The sequence below is a fragment of the Abramis brama genome (assembly GCF_963993115.1).
Source record: "Abramis brama genome assembly, chromosome: 4".
NCBI classification, from domain to species: domain Eukaryota; kingdom Metazoa; phylum Chordata; class Actinopteri; order Cypriniformes; family Leuciscidae; genus Abramis; species Abramis brama.
In genome coordinates, this window is record NC_139966.1 from 17,253,517 (window position 1) to 17,272,149 (window position 18,633).

Here is an 18,633-nt window from a genome sequence, read left to right on the forward strand (position 1 = left end):
AGTCTCACCCAAGAAAGGAAACACTTCAGATGGTTTGTCCCCTTTGATATCAAGAGGTCCCTGATAGTTTGAGAGTAGGCAACAGATAGCCCACAGCTGATTGACTGAACCTGCCATAGAAAGAGGAACAAGCCCATCCCAAATGTGGTACTCCTTCACCCTGCGTATCACCCTCTCAACTAAAATGGTCAGGCGGACAATAGCCTGGGTTTTCTGGATGTCCTCTGTGCTGAGCTGATTTGATTTTTTCAGTGGAGGGATGATGAGAGTTGCCCCCACCTGTGACAGCATCTTCTCAATTTGGAACCCCTTGTCACCCATTACTCCATCTTCTGGTTGAAGTAACTGCAAGATCTGTGATTGCCGAGCTATTTCTATATCGGAGATGGAGCCTGTGTACAATTTAGATACAAATGTGATAAGTCCACATGGGGCAATGCCAATTAGACCTTTAAAGGTGGTGTGGTTTTTATAGTTGGAAAATGTTTCCGACTGTAGTAAGAGAGAAGATGCTGTTTCACAACGGATCTCGGTGCAGTCTATTATCACTCTCACCTGAGGGCAGTAGAGCTTGAACTTGTCAGGCATTGTGGCCTGCACTGTAAATAATGTAATAAATTATGATTTATTGTTCCCTTTCAGTCGGGTAACGTTTGACTCGATCGTATACCGACTGTATGGGATAACGCCTAGTGAGCCCGATCACTCTGATTACTCTTAAAATCAAGCCAACAAGCTTTGGCAGGTGCGTAATCAACGCCCCACCTTAACCTTCGGGTATAAACACGGAAGTGGATGCACCTACCAGTTGTCTTTCGCTTTCAGAGCTGATCGGTTCATTCTGATGGTCTCTGATCGAGCGACTATACAACGAGTGTGCCAGTGTTCTTCTGGAAGACTCTCCTGGTGTTTACAGCAGTTGCACCGGTGGTCGCGAGCTACGGAAGCTCTCTTCAGCTGTTTCCACAGCATTTTCTTCTGAGTAAGAGTGTTTTGTTGACGCGGATGAGGGTGGAAGTAGTAAGTGCTTCACTTTCGAGTGTTGCCGCGGTTGTTCCCGTGTGCTCCGGCACTGGTGACGGGTCCCATTTCTAAAAGAGCAAACACGGTTGTGATTTGTGTGTCTTTTTCAAGATGCCATTTCATCCGTGCATTTCTGGGTGCGGTCGGTCTCTGTCGTCCTCTGACGGCCACGAGAGCTGCGTCACATGCCTGGGCATTCAGCACGCTGAAGCGGCTCTTGTGGAATACTCCACCGCATCCCGAACCGTCTCGGTTGGATGATAGGTGTCTTGGAGCAGCCCGGTCTGGTTCTCAGCCCGCCGCTCCGGTACCTTTCTTTCCCAAAGTGAATGAGGAGCTCACTAGGTTGTGGAAGGCACCTTTCTCTGCCAGAAACAGGCTTGGTAGCTCCTCCTCCCTCACTACCCTCGATGGCGGTGCGGATAAGGGTTATGAGGCGATCCCCCCCAGTGGAGCAGTCTGTTGCGATGCAACTGTGTCCAGCGACCACTACCTCCTGGAAGGGAGACCCTCGTCTCCCCTCTAAGGCCTGTAAGTTCTCGTTTGCTTTGGCGGGCAGAGCTTACAAGGCCTGTGGGCAGGCTTCGGCGACACAGTGGAGAACTTTGCCCAACAGTTCTCCACTGTACAGAAGCAGACGGAGGCCATCCGGCACATCCTTCCCCGACAGCCTGCTGCTGCCTCCACCCGGCCATGGGGGGTAGATCCTCCGCCTGCCCGTCGCCGAGGGCGTCCCCCTGCATCCGCCTCTTCTCCCGCTACGGAACCCTATTGAGTTCCTCCGAGCCTCCTGTCGGTAGTAGACGCGGCGGAGCATCTGATACTAGTCCTATCACTTGTATGCTTGTGAAACTTGTTAGGTGGGGCCCATACGTTGTGATCCCGTATGTGTATTTCTCTACGGCATGCTTTCTACGGTAAGCTCGTATCTTCCTTCGGCAGAGTCACCTCTGCCATCATTGACTGGTTGTGTGTCCCCCCCCCCCCTTCTGCGGCTGGAGCCACCTCAATGACATCCCATATGTTGTACTACCCGCTTAGGCGCCTGGTCCATATGTGTTTTCCACATGTTACTCTCATGTAGATGTGGCTTCACATCGTAGACCTGCACCTGAGAGACCTGCTGTCAGACTCTCTAAAATGGAGAGTGACTCACAGGGTCGCAAGATGACGTAAAGTACATGCATCTGAGTTTAATCGAGTTGATGTCAATAGTGTGCGCTCTCTATAGGCATATTTATATTTTGCAGCTATGTGAAAAAAAATCCAGCAAAAATGCGCCGGCGCGTTTGTCGACCCCAGAGGATTAACTTTAGCCTAACCATAAATTGGGATTAAAATGTATATGATCACTCACATCAAGACGCCGCTGCGGTGGTGGAGTCCATGCAGGAGGAGCAGCGTTTGGCACTGCGTCGCTTTTCAGCACGAGCTGTGTGGAGAAGCCCATTTCCACCTCTATTGCGTTGGAGAAGCAATCCCGCGTAAAATGCAGGTTTCACACTCACGGTCTTCCAGGCCAAGTGCATGCAACCACTGGCGCCACTACACCTACGTACCCTCCTGCCCACTGTACTAAATACAGATAAATCTACGCTAGCTCATACCAAGGACGTGGTGAGCTGGAACCTGCTTACGTCACCTGCCACCGCTTACGTCACGTACCACCGCAAATATCCATTAGGAAAATTCAACTGCAGTAGCCACCGTTTGACATGAAGAGGGCAGCACTCAGACGTTTTTACACCATATATTGTAGAATTAAAACACTTTAAACCCAAATGTCAAAAAAGTTACTCGAATCAATGAACAGCACTAATAAAGCCCCATTCTTACAGATCATTAACTAAAAAAAGTTGGTTTAGGGTTTAGTTATCCTTTAACCCCCTGGGGTCGGTGGTATCGCCGGCGATACCAGCTCGCTTTTTTTTTTATCAGTTCAAAAGAAATTAATTTTGCTCTGTTGACTTTGATATTACAAACAAGTTTCATACATCAATCGATTCTGTTAAATGTGTATTATTTTTGTGTATACTCACAATAAAAACAAAGTGTTGTGCTTTTTGCCAAATAAAGAAAAATAAACATGATGTGAGTTCTGCTTTCTCTCTGTCAGTGTAGTCCATTCTGAAACGCGTCCGAAAATGAACAATAACTCAGCGAATACTCAGTCAAACAGGCATACAGACGCACAGGCATGAAGCTTGAATTCTCTTCTTTTAAATGAAGTTATTTATATAAAAAACAAATATTCTCATCTTTTGAAATCTGTATTAAAAGAGAGCTATTCCAGTCGAGCTCATTAGAGCTCATTCAAATGTAATGTGACCACGCCCCGGAGAGCGCGCGCTATTCAAATGCAAATTCTGAGAACCATTTCAGACCTGTGAAATGCCCACATCAGCTGTAAACACAGCGCGCCGCGAGAGTGAGGCATAATATAGCCTACCTAATAATCCTGGAGAAAAGTTTCCTCAGAACAGTGCTGATATGAGGAGCAATAGATCCCGCTAAGGAGTGAGGTAGGCTAAGTTATCTTTTCTCAAGTGTTAATGTGGAATAACGTTAGTGTAGGCCTAAACCGCAAAAAGATGAATCGCGTTTCTGTGAGATGAATGAAGGGTACATATTTGTAAAGACTGTTTAGCCTAAATATGCATCGCGTGTCTGTGTGTGAAAGAATAAACCGCTTTAATCAACTAAAATGCTTTGCTATACTGAGATTAGGCTTGGCGCGATAGTCGGTGTTACCGGTGTTACACGGTGTTCAGTCGCAACACCGGTTTCATCACTTGCCCACCGCAGCACCGGTTTTTTGTGCAAAAAAATTTTTTTTTAAAGCAATTACGCAGTATCCATATTTTCTGTCACCAGTTGACTAGCGTTGTATGATCATGCTCAACTATTCAAGCGTGACAAAACAAGAGACCGCGCTGTAAGTCCTGCCTATTACACACACACACGAAAAAGACGCGCGTCAGTATCGAGTTCTCTTTTCGGCCTTGAACAAGGATTGGTATACCGGTAGCCTAATAATCATGAATGCACTCTCTTGTGTGCATGAATGAATCTTTTAACACATCTCCGGCGAACTTTTCACGCAAAAGAAAAACTCATAAAGCGCAGTGAAATTCATGTGGCGTTTCCTGTTGGAACGAGGTTGTTCGTTAAATTCACACGAGCTCTAAACGAATGCGAGACTGCTGCGATTAGTCAAAATTTATTAATGAAACAAAATCAGAGGGAATAGTTTCTTTAATGTATTTTTTCACCGGTTGGCCGGTCACACGGGTTTCATAGTTTTCAGTTAGGCTAGTGCGGAGATTCTGGGTTTCCCGATAACGATGTATCTAAGCTCTTAAGAGCGTTCTCTATGTGCAAGGTTACGCTCATCACACGCCGCAATTCCACGCGCGTTTCCCAAAAATGCACTTAACATGAATGCGCGAGAACGCGTTCCTGCTACTTAAGAGTCGCTGTCCATTCGCGAAGTGATGAAATGTAACCTTACATGGTGTATTCTTATTCTTTTTAATAAACGTTTTATGTTTAAAAGCGTTTGCGTTTTTCAAGAATAATAACGAACCCACCATTCAAACACTGTGGTTGAATCCGAAATCGCGCCCTCAAATAGGGCGTTATTGTTCTCAACATGATCTCAAGCAGTGAAAAATAGAGGACACTGACAACGCGCGGAAAAGACAGGACCAAGCAGGTAATATTTAATATGAAACAAAGTCTCAACTTTCAAATTTGGTCAGTCAAATATAAAATAGGCCTACCGTTTTTTGGCTCTTTAATGTGTTGTGACAGATTGCCTCAGTTAAAGCCAAGTTCAAATCCACCGAAGTTAATCAATAACTCTTCTGACTGCTTTGTCGCACAAAAATGGTGGAATTTGATTGGTCAGATCGCATGTCAATCAAACTCAATACGAATGATGAATTGACGCCATGTAAAAAAAAAAATTACATCACTCTAACACCCCCCACCCCCACGATGAAACCGGTAATACCGGTGTTGTCACAAGTCGATTAACCGGTGGGAGAATATTATCACCGTCACATCTCTAACTGAGATGAGTAAAAATCGACTGAAATATGTTGAAATAAAATGTCTTTGTATAAGCAACGTATTAAACTGCAAATTAACATTTAAATGCCCTAATATTTCATAAAAACAACGTTACAGTCAGGCGAAATATGAAAGACAACATTTTGTTGACTAAATTTGGGTACAGTTTTTACTGTAGAATATACTGCCACATCAAATAAGCTTTTGTTTAGCAATTTATATATATACAGTGCAATGCATAAGTTAATACACCCATGCTAAAGTTGACTAAAAAGAGGAATAAAAAATCATATTTTGGAAATTGAACTTAATGCCTTAATTTAAAAAAATTAGGAAAAATCCAACCTTTTAGGACACCAATTTTCTTTGTGAATGAATAATGTATCGTAAATAAATAAATGTTCTTCCTTAAAATACATGGTGCATAAGTGTGTACACCCCTATGTTAAATTCCCATAGAGGCAGGCAGATTTTTATTTTTAAGTTTTTTTTTTTAATTATTTTTTAGGATACTATGCATCCTGATAAAGTTCCCTTGGTCTTTGGAATTAAAATAGCCCCACATCATCACATAGCCTTCACCATACCTAGAGATTGGCATGGTTTTATTTCAGTTAGCCTAAAAGCTAGTTTGATTTGCATTGAGAGATGATCTTATGGAAAGTACCCCATGCCAATCTCTAGGTATGGTGAATGCTATGTGATGATGTGGGGCTATTTTAATTCCAAAGGCCAAGGGAACTTTATCAGGATGCATAGTATCCTAAAAATTAATTTAAAAAAAATACTTAAAAATAAAAATCTGCCTGCCTCTATGGGAATTAAACATAGGGGTGTACACACTTATGCACCATGTATTTTAAGGAAGAACATTTATTTATTTACGATACATTATTCATTCACAAAGAAAATTGGTGTCCTAAAAGGTTGGATTTTTCCTAATTTTTTTAAATTAAGGCATTAAGTTCAATTTCCAAAATATGATTTTTTATTCCTCTTTTTAGTCAACTTTAGCATGGGTGTATTAACTTATGCATTGCACTGTATATATATATATATATATATATATATATATATATATATATATATATATATATATATATATAAAATACTATTTTTGTCAAAAATAAAGTCATAAACTATGTTAGATGTTCCAATGTTGGCTATATTCAAACTAATGAATACATATGATAAAATGTAGGCCTATAATCATGTTTTTACAAAGAAAGAGTAAGAGTTTACACTTGAAATATTGTTGAAATTGTAATTATTGTTGTAATTGTAACCTTTTTAATAAAATAGCAAAACATATTTACAAGATAGATGTGAGCAAAATCTTAAATGGTCAATATAAGTCTTCTTCTAAATATATCTTTTGTCCTTGCATTCATTCTTGTGGGGCTCAGTCAGTGTCACACCTGAATGAATGGCTCATTATGCAGAGTCATTACGCATAATGGGTGGGACATTGTATTCTCAGGTGTAAACCACTCCTCGTTCATGCCCCCCCCCCCCCCCCGCATAAAACCTGTCTTACACAATTTAAATCAATGTATTGTTTTATGTGAACGATAAAGCAAGACTATTTTCACATAATTTTGAAGCAAGAACTCGAAGCGACAACATCCATTAGTCAAAAGTCTTGTGGACACATATTTAGTATGAGTTTTGTGGTCTTATTTCAGCAACTTTCATTTTTATTTTTTTCAATAACCACGCATAAACATTATTCTCTTAAAAATTCAAACATATACATGCATGTTGCTCGCATATTATGGTAGCTCTGTTTGTGCTATATAGAGTGAATTTACACCTTTGCCATTAACATGTTTATAAATAACTGAAAAAAGCACAAATGTCAGAGCATGTCAGAACACCTCCAGGGCCCAGAAAACCCCTCAGACCCCAGAGGGTTAAAGAATGCTATAAATTACTGGAAATTATCATTAACGTTATCAAAATAATCTAAATATAAGAACCAATAACGCTAAATACGTAAACATTATTATTTTAAACTTTACCTTTCGTGTTATCACCTTTTGTATTTTCCTGCAGTAACGTTAACCAGCGTGCGCAAGTTAAAGCGGAAGTACGTATACGTATACAGTTTTCTGACGTCATTGTAATATAGGAGCTTCAGTCTATTTTAATAACGTTAATGATAATTTCCAGTAATTTATAGCATTCTTTAAAAACACAGATAAAAGCTGTTCATTCATTCACACACGGAAACACGATTCATTTTGAAACAGTATTTGTGCCAGCTGTAGTAGCTCCACAACAGCGCGCATCTGTGCATTCATTTATTCACGCACAGAAACGCGATTCATATTTAAACAGTCTTTTTGCGTGTACAGACACTATTGCGATTAGAACAAAGCATCGAACTGACCTATTCCTCAGCCGGATCCGTTGCTCCTCGAAATGAAACTTCCAGAACTTCTGAGGTAAATTTTCCAGGATTATTATCAAGATAGTATTATTCCTCACAGCGTCGTAAAGTACATGAGTCTGATTAAACTTGATATATATGAAATACTGTTTCAAAACGAATCGCGTTTCCGTGTGTGAATGAATGAACAGCTTTTAGCAAACTCTATTGCTATACTAAGATGAGTAAAAATCGACTACAAAAATCGGATAGATTATGAAGTTTTTACTGTAAAATACTGCCACATCAAATAAGCTTATAATGTTGCCAATTTCTGCTCATGTGTTAAATATATATATATATATATATATATGTGTATGTATATGTATATATATATATATATATATATATATATATATGTATGTATGTTTTGTCAAAAATAATCAACTAAGATGTTATAGTGTTTGTTCCAATGTAGGCGATATTCAAACTAATGAATCCTTAACTTTGAAATACGTATGATAAAATGTATTTTTACAAAGAAAGATTACACTGGAAATATTGTTAATTTTAATTGTTGTAATTGTATAACCTTTTTAATAAAATAGCTAAAATATATACAAGGATAGATGTAAACAAAAACTTAAAAGGTCAATATAAGCCTTCTCTTTAAATAATTTTTTATTGTGTTTTATTAGTGACACATTTGGGTAGAGAATATATTCCAAAACTTTCTGAAAATACAGTATGAGAATTAACTGCACAATTACTAGAAATGTTTACTTTGGATATTATACAATTTGCAAGCACAATTTGTGAAAAAAAACAACAACAACTGTGTTTCCAACTGTGAACCAATTATATAAATATATATATATATCGTTTACGCCCCATCTGCATATTGCCTTTCCAAACTAAAAGTGTTTAACAAAATTTAAATCAATGTATCGTTTTATGTGAATGATTAGGCAGGATGATTTTTTACATCATTTTGAAGAAAAACGACATCCATTAGTCAAAAGTCTTATTGACACATATTTAGTATGTGTTTTGTGGCCTTATTTCAGAAACTTTCATTTTTAGTTTTTTCAATAACCATGCATAAACATTATTCTCTCAAAAATGAAAACATGTACATTCATGTTGCTCACATATTATGGTAGCCCTGTTTGTGCTAAATAGAGTGTAATTACACCTTTGCCATTAATATGTTTATAAGCAACTGAAAAAAGCACAAATGTCAGGGCATGTCAGATAAGTTCGTAAGTTAATGATTCTTCATGAAGGTTCAGAATTGGTTTATTCTGAACGTCTCTTATACACATTACACAATGTGTCTCTTATACACATTACACAACTGCAGAGAGGTCTGAATGGAACAGAAAGCCTGTTATCTTAAGGGAAACAGTAGGAAACCACTGAAAGTGTTGTGTATATTCTGGTCATCATATATCCTCCTGCCAGACCAAAGTCTCACATAGACAACATCTCCAATCTCCAGGATCAACACAACTCCATTTGAGGAGTTAAACCCATCCTCATCCTTAGACTGAACCTGATAATCATGTGCTATAATCACATGCTCTCCATTTTTAAAAATGGCTGCAGTTGCACCACGACCATAAACAGAGACTCTGAACATGTACGCTCCTTTCAGTGGGGCTGTGAAAACACCTAAATCAAATAACAAGAGATACAGAATCAGCTGTTTCCAAGCACACTTTGTAATAGTTTTGAAAGATGGCAGATCATTTAATTCTCTTATACACATTACACAACTGCAGAGAGGTCTGAATGGAACAGAAAGGGTTTCATTACTATAAACAATAAAAAAGTTTTATGACTCCATTTCATTTCATTGATAATTACCTGTAAGTGGGTTATAGGCATTCCCTATGTTTGTGAAGACGTTCCTGTAAGTTACTGTGATTTCAGTGGTGAAAGGACCAATATAATCACGGCCAGATTTCATCAGTGAAGCTGAAAAAGCTATTTCTCTGTCTGATATTGAAAAACATAAGCAATATTGTGATATATTACTCTATTTAACTGAGAATGTATACACTGAATTCAACATCAATCAAGCACAGTTTCACCTCTATTTTCCTTTCTCAACTCCACTTGACTCAGAGTAAGATTTGAGATTTCTGTGAAAGAATAATGATTAAATGACATTCACACTGTTTATTGTAATAGATAACACATTTTACACAGTATACACTCAACTTTACACTAACATTTACATAATGCAATGTACTGCATTGTTATTTTACTTTGAGGATCATTGATAAAAGAGTGAATATTTTGGTGAGGTACCATCATTTTTCTTGTTCAGCTCTTCCAGGATAAACGTCTGTTGTTCCCTCAGTCTCTAAAGCTCTGTTGATGGTTTTCTGCTCTGTAACTGTGGCGGTCAGTTCTCTGATGTTCACTTTCTGCTCTGTAACGGTGGCGGTCAGTTCTCTCAGCGCTGCATGGATGTCACTGAAGCACAGATGGCAGTTTTGTTGGCTGTCAGTTGAAGCTTCATCTCTCAAAGTGTCTGTTTGAGGTGGATTCTGTCTTCCGTCCTCAGATCTGAGCTGTTGACTGATCTCATTCTCATTGAGTCCTCCATCTACCTGATGCTGTACGACACACACAAAGGTTTCCAACAGCAGCAGTAAACATACTAAACCCTTCATTCTTCACTGATGTTTGTTTCCAGCTCTTGCTCTGTCATCCTCACAGTCTCTCATGTTCCTTTATAGTGTCCGAATTTACTGTCTTTTGTACATGATTTACATTGCTTTACAAGTAGTTCAAGTTAATTTTTAATCATAATCAAAGGGATGTTCCGGGTTCAGTAGATGTTTATCTCTATTCATAATATCTGTGGCACTATGTTGATCTCAACTGAAAATATGTTTGTCTCATCTTTTTTTTATTTATGTTTATTTACATCCAACGGTCGGCAACCTTATAGCACATACAGAGACCATATTATATTTTATTTTACTTAATGTTATTTTAAAGTGTTGAATTCTACATGGTGTATGGTTTCCATGTCCTGGCTTCTGTTATTTATGAATGAGCCTACCTCAGATGAGTTTGCCAATTTTGTTTGTATTATTGTAGGTTCAAACATTGTGTAACTTGAACAACACAAGTTACAGTAATACAGTTATGAAGTAAATTCTAACCATATTTCATTCTTTTATGTTGAATATGTTACTGTTATTTTATATAAATATATTTAAATTATCCATCAAATTGTCATTTTCTCCCATCAGTCTTGTGAGAACAATAATGCCTGACCAGTAAATTACTTGGTAAACAAATAAACATTTTGGCAAAGGCATTGGCATAAGTCAATGCCTAAAAATGTAGAACCTTTACCTTATGAATATAATTTAGTTTAATTAATTTCATAATTTGTCACAAACACATTATTTATGAATGGGAACATAATTTATTGAAAATATATAAGTGGTTCTTAAGTCTACACGTTTTTAATGGCTTGTCAACTTTCCATTCCTCTGCTGCGTGATTCTAGTCAGCGCTGGATTCTAGCCACCACCGGATTGTTGCACGAAACACATTTTTGAGCATGTGAATGCTGATTCTAGTCAGTGTAACCCGTCTTGTCTGTCTGCGTTGTGTTCTGGGTTGTTTCCAAGTAGACACAGGGGCACGGGCTGTCACAATGCAGTTTATTCTCTGCGGTCATAAACAATATGGCAGTGAGTGTTGCGTGGCATCAGGTTAGCATCTCAGTCAAATCCTGCATTGCTCTGATTGTACTCATATTAATCATATTTAACCTCTTTCCATAAGGAAAAACTACATACAATTGTAATCAAAACAAATACCAAAAAATATCACAGATATTCCCAATAGGAAAACACATTGTAAATTTCCCCTCAGCCATACATTAATTCCAACATGCATATAAAAACACAGAATTAACTTCCCCTCAGTCATGCATGTAAAACCATTGTGTAAACTACAGATATATTCATTCATCTCGAACAAATATGCACATAAAAAAAAAAAAACATACCTGCGGTCATAAACAATATGGCAGGGGGCTGTTCCATAAACCAAGATTAGAGTATAAGCCAGGCTTATTTCGGTTAGTCAGGCTTATTTTTGGTAGATTCGGTTTCATAAATCAAACTTAAAAAATTTCAAACTCAGTTACCCTGGCAACTTATGCTGGGAAACTAGCCTGGTCCAGGGCAGGCTAACTGTCAGGCTAAGCCTCAGTTGTTACACAGATCCTCTAACACTGACCAACAAGAACAAAATTATATTACCACTGACACTCTCTCATACCATTATTGGACTTTATTAACCATTATTAGTCCAAACATAAATAGCATACACAGTATACAGAAAATCAACTTAAATAAGGCTACAATGATAAATTAGACAATATAGACTTATGAATACATTTCTCTCTGGTTTGTTTGGCAGCTGTAGTACATGTTTATGATTATTAGAAGAACATTAGAACACAATCTAAAAAAAAGCTTTGTAAAGCAGAAGTTAAAATCACAAAATAAAAAATAAATAATTACAAAAGCACAGTATGAATTTTAACTGGTAAGATGAATATATATATATATATATAGCCTATATTATGTACTTTATTATGTCTTTCAATTCAAACACATTTAACACAATTATACAAATTGACAGTTCCTTTAAAGACATCATATTTTCCCCCAATAAATATTCCTTATTTTTCCTTCTACTTTTTTTCTTTTGTGATAATACCCACCAACACACATGATTAGAACAATAACCAAGAAGTACATAGTTAGACACTTTTACATATGATTTAAGGCGGAAAAGACAAAAAACAATAAATAAATATTAATAAAAATTTAACATTCACATTTTTATATCAAACTCTTATAATGACACATAATTCCGAATAGTTATTCAAGTAATATTATTTGAATATCAAATATTCAATATAAAATAAGCAAATAAATAAAATAACAAATAACTAGCCTAGAAATAAAAGGGAGGGAGGGTTATATAAAAATGTAGTTAATGTAGACTAATATATATTCCTTTATTTTATGGAATATTCTTTGATTTTAGAGTTGCACATATCTTTTCAAAATGTATACATTTGCTCTTAATTTCATGTTATCCTCTTCATAATGTAAAGTACATTAAGAATATATTATATTATATTGTATTGTATAATATATAAAAAATACATTCTAGAAACTAAATCTAACCACTTATTTAAAACTGGGGATTCTTGCTTTATCCAAAAAATTATTGCATTAAAAGCTGTAATTCTCAGCATTCTAAATAAATGTATATTTTAGTCAGAATTATTGCGCTCCTATTTGCCGCGCATGCGCGCAGCGGCGCTCGTTCAATATGAAGATTAGCAGTAAAATGGATACATTTGCTCGACTTTCTAACATTTACAGATGAAGAATATAACTGTAAAATGTAAGTTTTGCACTGAGGGAAAAAAAAAAACGTCACAAACGCATAAAACAGCACAAAATATAGGCTGTTTGATGGTGGATCGATTTGATCCACGATCGACCTCTAGGGCTGCTTCAGAAACGCGTGCACACGCAATTATCTAGACTAGATAAACCTGGATCAAATTAGTGAGATTGCGTGAACTTCAATTACCTTTTATGGAACCACTTTAGCCCCAACTTATTTGTTTGGCTCACTCAAGTCCGGTTTTGGAGTTTAATCCCCGCTTTTCTAAGCGGCTTTTATGGAACAGCCCCCAGTGAGTGTTGTGTGGCATCAGGTTAGCATCTAAAAAAGATAGCATCACGTCAATGCAATGTTAATGGCCTGCCAGACAGCTAGCTTAACACGTGCTGCAGCAGCTACCGGACTGCAATTAACATATAAAAAACACAATATCGCGGCTCGTAGTTCATTAAAACTACTGCAAGATTCACTCGTCATCATAGGCACTCTTACACGGTGATAAGTCAACAAATAAATGATAACAGCAACTTATATATCCATTTTGTTATCGGAGAGACCTGACGTGAACTCACCTCAGTCAAATCCTGCATTGCTCTGACTGAGGTCAGCCTTGCAATGCACAAATCCCCGTCCGCTGACGTCACACGCACACACACACTGCTCTAACCCGACACGCAGGCAGGATGAACCCAAGACAAAACTCCCAGTAATACAAAAAGGAATATTCTTGGTGGAATTCATAAGTATACAGATAAACCTGCTACATCAGTGCTTGAGCGTTGGTCTATGACTGGAAAAATAATAGAGTCATTGCAAAAGAAACAATACATACATGTCGCATTAAACTGGCAGATTTTAGAATGTTGTAGGCAATTATTTTGCAGTTTAATCTTGTCTTGCCTGGATCTTTGGTGTAAACTCGTGAACGCCCCCCATGAACACCTGAACGCCCCCCCTTTAATTTTTTTTAAAATCTTTCAACGCCCCCCCCGTTGTTCTCTGAACGACCCCGTTGATTGATCTTTTGAATAAGTGACACTCACTCGGCTCTGAAGTGTAATCCACACTAATTTTTTTAGCCGTATGTAAACATTTAAAACATTTTGTAACAACAATATGTATTTATACAAGTTGTTTCCACCATGGGCGAGGCTAGCCCCTTTTTAGGGGTGCTTCAGCACCCCTAAAAAGGAGCTCAGCACCCCTAAAACTTGGAGTAAGAAATGTTGTTCTTCTAAAATTTTTGTTCGTCTTTGACAAGGTTAAATAATGTTCTTCATCTTCAATCCGCAGCAGCGCCAAGCAGAGAGCAGGTCAGAAACAGAGGCGTGTGTGTGTGTGTGTGTTTGTTCATCTCAGCCTCATTGGTCTTTCACTTCTCGTCAATGTCAGAATATTTGAGATGACCAATCAAATCAAAGTAGCCGGGCTTTATGTTCACAGAAGCTGCTGAGCGCGAATTTTACATGGAATTTTAGCAGCACGACTGACGCTTCAGTTTATAGTGCGAGTTAAGATGTAAGTAGCTAAACTAAACATTTTATATTTGACAGTTTTTTAGGTCATAAATGTTAAACGAATGACAAAAATAATTAGAAAACTAATAAACTTTTGTCTATTTTCGCCATTTTGAGCTGAAAATAGGCCTATATAACGTGTAATTATGTCATTGTGAGGGGACAAGAAACATTAACAAAGCCGTTTTCATAGGCACAAGATTAATAATGCATGTGTACATGTTGAGAATTAATATAATACAATTTGTAGCCTTCAGTAAATTAAAAAAGTTCAGCTTTAGGAGGGGAATTAGAGACAGGGCAAGATCAGGAGACTGAGAGAAAAAGACAGAGTGATGGAGATGAGGAGAGAGCGGGCTTTAAATATATTTCTTATCCTTTTTTGGCCTTCAAACGTCTTGAAATGCACATATCAGAGAAATAAAAATGTTTAACCCCATAACAACCTCAAATTTATGACCTCTTTGATTATACACTGTAAAAAATTTCCCCGTTAATTTACAGTAAATTGCAGGCAGCTAGATTTACCTGTAGAATGCTGTAATTTTACAGTGGACCTGCTGTAATCTGAAACAACAGTTTTTTACTGTAAACATTTTCCCGTTAATTTACAGTAAACTACAGGCAGCTAGATTTACCTGTAGAATGCTGTAATCTGAGGTAACAGTTTATTACTGTAAAAAATATTACAGTACTGTGCTGTAGAAAATATAGGCTGCACAGTATAATACTGTCAGGTGTTCGGCTGCATATACACAAACTGTGTATTACTATAAAGTGTATTAAAATACTCTAAAATGTGATCTTTACATTGTAACACTACTAGAATCTGACAATTTAAAATTAGTATTCTAAAATAAAAAACACTGAAAATTGCTTGCAAACAAATGGCTCAAACAAAAGATGACCTTAAAACATGCTTTTATTAAAGCTAATACCTTTAAGAACAACACAACACTAGATACACTTTTAGATTTATTCTCATACAACATTAGATAGACTTTTACCATATGCCTTAAAACAGGCATACATAATTACATATACATACTACATACATACATACATACATACATACATACATTACATGTTCATAAAATACAAATATACTCTTAAGTCAGGCTTCAGTGAACACTAGCCAATTATTTTATACCAAAACAAATAGTTTCTAAAATATATATCCGCATTTTATACTTTTGGACTGATGGTTAAAGTCTTTTTCTGCACAGTTTTCCCAGTTATTTTACACACCTCTTTTCTCTGTGCAGCTTTGGTCCTCTTTTCCGGATTTATTCCAATAAAGTATCTGAAAAATAAGAGGAGAAAATTTTCTATTAAAATGATTTGCAGTGTATAATTTTGATTATCTAAAAATTTCTAACCAAAAACTACTGGATAATTCACTGAAGACTTTGAATTAACTGCAGAGATCATACAGAGTACATTTATAGTCAGTAGATTCTAGCATGAGGCACATAAATGTGAGTCTTATCCTGATAAACAAAAGTTATGTGTCAGTCTGGAGTGTGAGCTTTATTTTAGAGAAACAAAATGCAGACATGTCTAATATGACATACTTACCAAGAAGGATCAAACAAGGAGACACAGGCAAGCATTTTCTCAAGGTCAGCAGGTTTGGCAGACATCTATAAGTAAAGAAAACAATTTAAGATGACTGACAGTATTTGTATCTGCAAATAAAAAAATAAAAACGTAATGTGCTACTTGTTGCTTCTACAGAGGCAGCCTAACATATTCAGAATATGAATGGTTTATGTAAAAAAATATAATTTTCTCATTTACTCACCCTTATGCAGATTTAAACTCCAATGATGAAAAAAGATATTTTAATGGAAATGAAATGTCTGTTTGTCCCTACAATGGAAAAGAAGAGAATTGGGATCAATAATGGGGAACACCAATAGTCATAGTAAATGAAAGATAAAACTAGCCTAATTTATATGGGTCACATGTTTTTACAATTTGTTTCACCATACATCTAGCGATTGGAGTCCAGTTTTTGATGCTTTGGTCTCATATCTTTGATATTACATGAAACGACTGGTGACTTAGATTAGATAAAGGAATAGTTCACCCAAAAATTAAAATTAGCCCATGATTTACTCACCCTGAAGTCATCCTTGGAGTATATGTCTTTTTTCTTCTAGACGAATACAATTATAGTTATATATATATAAAAAAATGTCCTGGCTCTTCCAAGCTTTATAATGGGAGTGAATGGCAAGTCCATACAAGTGCATCTATCCATCATAAAAGTGTCCCAAACTGCTTTGAGGGGTTAATAAAGGCCTTCTGAAGCGAAGTGATGCAATGGTGTAAGAAAAATATCCATATTTATAACTTTATAGACTAAAATAACTAGTTTCCGCCATGCGGCCATACACATCGATTTACGGCGAAAGAGTAACACTTGAACTTGACGCACAAAGTAATGACGAACACGGTTGCTCAGCCCTGTTTGTTTGAACTGGCATAAGTCGACTTGCGTATAGACATCTGCCGGAAGCTAGTTATTTTAGTCGATAAAGTTTTAAATATGAACATTTTTCTTACAATAATGCAACGCTTTGCTTCAAAAGGCATTTATTAACCTCCCCGGAGCCATTTGGGACACTTTTATGATGGATAGATGGACTTCGATGGACTTAAAAAAAATGGTGCCCATTCACTCCCATTATAAAGCTTGGAAGAGCTAGGACATTTTTCAATATAACTCTGATTGTATTTGTCTGAAAGAAGAATGTCATATACACCTAGGATGGCTTCAGGGTAAGTAAATCATGGGCTAATTTTCATTTTTGGGTGAACTATTATTTTAATGGTACTGTACCTTTATGTTCCTTTTGGAGCTTGAAGGTTTGGTCCCCATTCGTCTTCCATTTTTTGGGCAAACAGACACCATTTCTCCACAACAATATCTTAATTTTTCCTCCAAGAGAAAGAGACAACATAAGGTTAAGTAAATGATGAGAGAACTACCATTTTTAGGTGAACAACTATACAGGTGTTAATAGAACAAACAATAGGCAAACTCACAGTTCTTTAAAGAATGAGTCCTTGCTTCTCTACAAAGTTAGCCTTCAGGAGTTTATCTATAATGACAAGGAAAAAATCATGTAAAGAAGAGATACCTAAAAAAATTGTCTTAATTAAAAAGAAAAATCTTAAAATTATCGACATTCCATCCATCCATCTGTTATGCTGCTATTTCTGCAAATACAAACCAAATGCAGTCTGAGTACATGCTAACGAGCTCACAAGCATGTTATCGTTTTACTCGGTTACTTTTCCATGATTAAAACACGCTATCCTGTCATCTAATTACACTTCACTGGATCTTTATACTGTATGTTAATATTTAGACGTAGGCCTACTTGGTAACATATCAAATCAAAGAGTACTGGTAGTTGCAAATAACAGCAGCAGATGGTTTGAATCTCACGTAAAAAATTTAACCACATAAGAAAACAACAACAACACAATTTCACTCGGATTTTTACTCGGATAAGTTAAGGAAAATGTGCAAGTTGAATAAAAGTTGCTTACCCGTTTGAATGTGATGTGATGACAGTCTGTACAATGGGCTCACTTTCCTGTGGTATATTCCGGATTAAAACAAAGTCGCTTCTTCATATTTAAATCACAAAAACATCACTGGATGTTTAAAATGTAATATTTAAAAGTAATAGGTAGTTTACATGTAAAATAATACTAGGCAGAGCTGCAAAATGACCTCATGCAGGAAAACTAAAATGTCTTCCTAAACTCACATGTGCATGGAAAAATATGGTATTATACTGTTAAATAACAGTGTAATACTGTTGCTGGTCAACACGCAATTTGAAGCGACCAAGTTTTCCCATAATGCATTGCAAAAAACAGTAACTTACAGTTATTACATGAAAACAGCATTTTGTTGTTAAATTTTCATGTAAATTTACAGGAATTTTTTACAGTGTAAAGCCCTGTCTACGGCCATGTATTAGGCCTAGATCAATAATGAATGTGTACATATTGTGAATGAATTTAATAAACTTAGTTACCTAGCTTTCCTGGTAGCTTTGTCTGAGAAAATTATTCATAAATCAACCTATCAGTTGACCCTATGTTTACTTTCTTCACTGACAGACAAAAATGAAAAGCCTAAGTCAAAGCTCAGCTTTA

The 18,633-nt window shown here is 36.7% G+C and overlaps 1 protein-coding gene across 1 annotated transcript in view; it reads right to left on the reverse strand.

Annotated features, from left to right (window-relative positions):
* The window catches only part of LOC311081730 (membrane-spanning 4-domains subfamily A member 8-like), a 352,363-nt gene that overhangs the window by 96,528 nt on the left and 237,202 nt on the right, over positions 1 to 18,633 (reverse strand). The gene's annotated exons all lie outside the window — the stretch shown is intronic.